This window comes from Amblyomma maculatum, chromosome 8 (genome assembly GCF_055883805.1).
Source record: "Amblyomma maculatum isolate TAMU_Amacu chromosome 8, ASM5588380v1, whole genome shotgun sequence".
Taxonomy (NCBI): domain Eukaryota; kingdom Metazoa; phylum Arthropoda; class Arachnida; order Ixodida; family Ixodidae; genus Amblyomma; species Amblyomma maculatum.
This window is the reverse complement of record NC_139351.1, coordinates 31922591-31928590: the sequence shown is the minus strand read 5'-3', so window position 1 is coordinate 31928590 and position 6000 is coordinate 31922591.

The following is a 6000-nucleotide window of genomic DNA, read 5'->3' as shown; positions in this document are numbered from 1 at the left end:
AAAGGCTAATTTTGTCCGAAACTACTCTTTTACTTTCGGCAGAAATACTAGACTTCTCTAAACAGGCTGCATATAATACACAAAAGAGCAATAAGACATTTTGCTCACATTCCTCGTGATGTCACCGCTAGACCCCTTTTTAAATTCCTTCAGAAGAGCTCCAATACCTGAATACCCAAAGAAAAAGATATCAGTCAACTAAAGAGGTACAAAAGGAGCGATATATCCACAATTTTTCTGACACTGGCTCAACTCACTGATGCCATACAAATGGTGCAGTCCACTGACACGGACTAATTGGACTACCAATGCTCAGCTAATTTTTCCCTTCGTTACTCAACTCCTTGCGTTGTACTCAAACTTCCGACGTCTTAGGCTATTGTGTCGATGTTTATTTTTCTTCCTGTGAGCAGTGATTGGCTTAATAACTCTTCAAATTGAATTTCTTTGTTATGTTGTTGCCAATGTATATGCTAATTACCAATACTTGAACCCTTTTACGAGGGCGCAGACTTGCAACCATGCTCCGATGTGAGCTTTGGTCTGCGCATCTAACGTCTGGATGATGTATATATAGGTTTCAGTGACATTAATTTATTGAATAAATCATTGACCGAAATGAACAAACTGATTTATTTATAAGAAGGAAAAGGCGCGGTAACTGTCTCACTTGTTTTTTTTTTGTGGACACCGCAACCGCGCCGTAAGGGAAGGGAGGAAGGTGGGAGTGAAAGTGGAAAGAGAGAAAGAGGAGCCGTAGTGGAGGGCTACGGAGTAATTTCGACCACCTGGGGATCTTTAACGTGCGCTGACATCGCACAGCACACGGACGCCTCTTCGTTTCGCCTCCATCGAAACGCAGCCGCCGAGGTCGGGTTCAAACCCGGGTACTTCGGCACAGTAGTCGGGCGTCTTACCACTGCACCACCACGGCGGGATGACCGAAATGACCAAAGAATACCAAAGGAATCAGAGGCTGACTGAAAGGGTCCTGCTCTCTAGCGGCTTTTTCTGAAGTGAAGGCGCTACTTCTGAGAAGATAAATTTATGTTTATCAGTTCACTCCTGCATTTCCACGGCAAGCAGTGAGCTTGCTTCTGCGCCTTGAATTCTTATGCACGCAAATTATAGCATGCGTTTGCTTCGGGCGCGCTACGAGGTGCGTTGTAAATTGCGACTCGCCAGCTTGTTAGAAAGTACAGTCGTAAACACTTTTGGATACAGCTCTCGAACGCGCTACTTTTGGCTGCATGCGCGACGCCTACCGACAAAACCTGGTTTCAAATAACTAGTTGAATGCAATGATTACTCTGCCTGTTATTTATCGTCTTGCCGGTTTACAAACGCGACTGCTAATGACCGCAGGTGAAGGTGCAGGCCGAAAAAACAAATTAGAGATAACACGTTTCGGAAAATTTTACATGGTGGTTGGTTGGTTCACAAGAAGGGAAAGGCGCAGTATTTGTCACACTTGCTCTGTGGACACCTGAACCGCGCCGTAAGGGAAGGAAGGAAGGTGGCAGTGAAAGTGGAAAGAGAGAAAGGGGAGCCGTAGTGGAGGGCTACGGAGTAATTTCGACCACCTGGGGATCCTTAACGTGCGCTGACATCGCACAGCACACGGACGCCACTTCGTCTGTGAAATGTGGAACAGTTTCGAAACCTCTACCTGATAATAAAGGTATTTCTGGAAATCGCAAGTGCTCAATAATGAACTTACGTATAGCAAAGTGAGCTTCCCACCATGTCTGGTCTGGCGTCTAGACATATTTTCTCGACTTAGTTTCCGAGGACTGCAGCGCACTCAGTGGCTATCTATGGCGATCGTGGCTGTGAACCAGCTTGGTGATAAAGCAGTAGGGAGTGTCATCAGAGTGGGAAAACTTTTCGAACGCGTCGTGCTGGCCAGACTCACTCAGCACATGACGGACAATGACCTCTACCCTCACAGCATGGTCGGCTTCCGCCCCCGTTTGTCCGCGCAGGATGCCATGCTGCAGCTCACCACCGACATTTTTAACCCGGCGATCCCGGGCCATACAAAGGCCGTCCTGGCTTTGGATTTATCTAAAGCATTTGATCGAGTTGATCACACCGCGATCATGACAGCGCTCTCCTGTCTTAATGTGGGTGTGCGTACGCACACCTATATCGGAGCTTTCCTTAACAACGGCACGGCTGAGGTCCACTTTGGCCCACACACATCACCTCCTTACTCTCCTAAAGGTGTCGGTAATCCCCAGGGCTCCGTCCTCTCCCCTTTCCTGTTCAACGCGACAATGATCTCACTCGCCCGCAAACTCACCACGATACCACACCTCCGGCACACCCTCTATGCCGACGACATAACGTTGTGGACCACCCACGGCAGTGATGGCGACATAGAAGGCACACTACAAAGCGCCGCCATATTAACACAAGAACACGCACGATGCATCGGACTCTCATGCTCCCCAGAAAAGTCCGAGCTCCTCATCCTCCGCCCCACCACTCGTAACCCTCCCAGAGCCCCCATAACCGTTGCTTTGGATGATCGCCCCATTACGGAGGTGGACACTCTCCGGGTCCTAGGGCTTCATATGCAAAGCAACGGTAGAAACAGCCTCACAATAAAGAAACTCAAGCTGGTGACAAGTGCGATCTCGCACCTTATCCGTAGAGTTTCAGGCCACCATAGGCGCATGAGGGAGCACGGTCTATGTCGTCTCATTCATGCCTTTATCCTCAGCCGATTCTTATACACGCTCCCTTACCTCAGACTTAGAGGTGACGAGATCTCCACTTTGGACGCGATGCTTCGTACCGCGTTCAAAACCGCCCTCCACCTACCCCTCAACACTTCAACAGAGAAATTACTTCAGCTGGGTCTCCACAATACTGTTGGAGAGCTTGTGGAGGCCCACAAACAGACCAAGTATATCCGATTGACACAGACTGCCACCGGACGTCACGTCCTCAGAACTCTCGATGTTCACATCCCAGCTAACGACCCCACACTCCTCTCCATCCCACGCCCTATCCACTCCAACCTTCTTGTCAAACCCCTTCCCCGAAACTTCCATCCACAACACCACGAGCCCCGCCGCCGAGCCCGGGCAAAGGCGCTCCACAAATATTACTGCTCCGAGACGGATGCCGTATGGGTGGACGCCGCATGCTCGGGCGATGAGGCGGCGGCAGCCGCGGTGAACAATACCCTTCAGTCCATTGCAACTCTCCCCCTCCCCTCTGTTACCTCCTCAGAAGTGGCCGAGGAGGCAGCGATCGCCCTTGCAATTGCCCACACGGAAGCTAGATATATACTAACAGACTCAAAAACTGCACTACTAAATTTCGCACGTGGGCGAGTTCATGTTTCTGCTTTTTGCGTCGGGATCGAATCCCGGCCTCGGCGGCTGCGTTTCGATGGAGGCGAAACGAAGTGGCGTCCGTGTGCTGTGCGATGTCAGCGCACGTTAAAGATCCCCAGGGGGTCGAATTTACTCCGTAGCCCTCCACTACGTCTCCTCTTTCTCTCTTTCCACTTTCATTCCCACCTTCCTCCCTTCCCTTACGGCGCGGTTCGGGTGTCCACAGAGCAAGTGTGACAGTTACTGCGCCTTTCCCTTCCTGTGAACCAATTTAACTTAACTTAACCTCGCCCACTGCCAACCCGCCCCGCCACGTGGAGCTTATCTGGGTGCCTGCGCACTCGGGGAACCCTGGCAACGAGGCCGCCAACAGCTTAGCCCGAGGTCTAATACGCCGGGCACAGGCAGTCCCCACGTCGGAGTTCTCCCGGGAGCGCATGCACGCGTTTAAGGAGATGACTCAGGCCTACCGGGTCGAGAGACAGATCTACCCCCCACCTCACTCCTCCCTCAGCAATCACCACCAAACACTATGGCGCCGCCTCCAGACGCGGACCCTCCCATCCCCTTACATTAGGTCCCGTTACCACCCCACTCTCACCGACCCCTCCTGCACCCTTTGCAACCACCCCACTGCCACCCTCACCCACATTCTATTCTAATGCCCGGCGGATCCTCCCCCGCGGGGTCTGGAGCACTTCACCACCTGGGAGGAGTGGGAGACTCTGCTACGCTCTGAGGACCCGGTCCGGCAAATGACCGCCACAGACCGAGCTGCCGAGGTCATGAAGCGTGGGAGCATGAACGTTTGAGTGTAGTGGGGCCGTGCGGGGGCCCAGGGGCCTGCGTGCCCCAAACTCCTCTGTTAAAATAAATGTTTTTACTACCACTATCAGAGTGGCAGCGCACGCTAAGATGCAGGCCACTTCAAACCAGGCGCTATCGGCAGGCGTCGTCGTGCAGCCAAAGTAGGCCCGTTCGAGCGCTCTCGACAGACGTGCTGACTGCTGTATACCATGTTGCCGCAACTGTCTTCAACGCAGTAGTACGCTCTAGATTGCGGAGTTCACTTCAATTTTTAGCACTATCCCCCACATGTAGGGTTTAAAACCACAAGTTCTTGTGTTATGCTTAGTTGAGTGATTTTCGAGTTGTTGAGCCTAATTATATGTAATAAACATTCTTGTTAGCAACGACACGCATTGTCAAACTTTTATTCAGATTGCAATACTGCGCCAGGTATCGAGCCGTCGCGTATCCCCGGCGGACGCCACGCTTGACCTTGAACAACAACCGCTTCAGCCGAGCTCCGCCAGATGTCGGCACCGTCGGCGCGCCGCGCGCTGCAGCGGCGCCACTGCCGCGCCGAACAGATGGTTCGTCGTTGCCTCGGCCTCGGCGTGATTGCTTTGCTATGGCACGGCTGGTCTAGAGGGAGAGCGCGCTCTCCCTCGAGACCGGCCATGGCTATGCAGGCTGCTAAAGAGAGGTGCCGGCGACAAGCTGCGGCAAGGAAGCGACAACGTGCACAAGAGACAGTGGAAGAACGTGAAGAACGTCGTGCTAAGCGTCGTGCACAAAATGAAGCTCGGCGACTACGTTCTAGCTCTCCGAGTGCTTCCACCTCGTCGGCTACTGACGAACACATGACTGCGCAGGAACGCCGCAATGCCACCAAGCGAAGACAGCGCGCTGAAGAATCGCCGAAAAAGAACAGTCGTAACCATTGTGCCATTTGTCACTCTATAGCCAAACTATCGAACCCCACAAGCTACACAAGAATGCTAAATTGGGCGAGTTGGTGCATTCGCATTTTAGGAAAACGTAGCGCAAAGAAGACAAGGACAAAAAGAGAAGGCGTAGCTTGTGCGCCCACAAGCTACGCCACAAGCGAACACGCAAGTGTAGCCATGCGGCCATTGCTAACGCAATTTACCAGGCCTAACCAGGGCTAAGCCACTGCCAATTATTTTCAACTCTTACATTTGCTTTTAGTATGCTTTTTCCTCCTGAAGGAAAACAATTGTGGCATGCATTTTTTGTTTCCGTAGAAAATTGCAGATAAAACATTTTTAACGCTGTGCTTATGTTTCACTCCTCAAATTATGCCACTGAGTGCACCGCACTTGACGGACTGTGCCGCTTGCGCTGTTTACAGCTCGAGCAGCACAGTGACTGATGCGTAGGGAAGCTTGCTCCGTACACCCAACTAATGGTCGTTGCTGCATGCGTGCTTTGTAGTTGTGGTGTGTGACCTTTTCTCCTTACAGCTTGCAAAACGTTACATCAAAGTTATGAATTTTTTTTTCTTTTCGGCTGATATTGCATAGCGCGAAGGGTGAACTTTAGTTGCCAGTCCAAATATCCAATTTACTAACTCAGCTGCCGCCTTGAAAGCACAACAAGAAATAATTTTCGACAGTCGAGTCATTAGGTAAAGTGTATAGGCGACGCGTTACTATTGCAGAATAAATACACACGTCACGGGCCCAAATACAGGCTGCCGAATTTCGCTCTGTCTATTCTTAGCGACACCTATGCGAAACGGGCAGAACAGTTCCCAAATCTTCATCTACGCGACAAGCCAGCAGCTGCCAAGCAGAGTTTTGTCGGGCCAAATGGGAGGGCGTAGTGTGGGCGACCTGTAGCC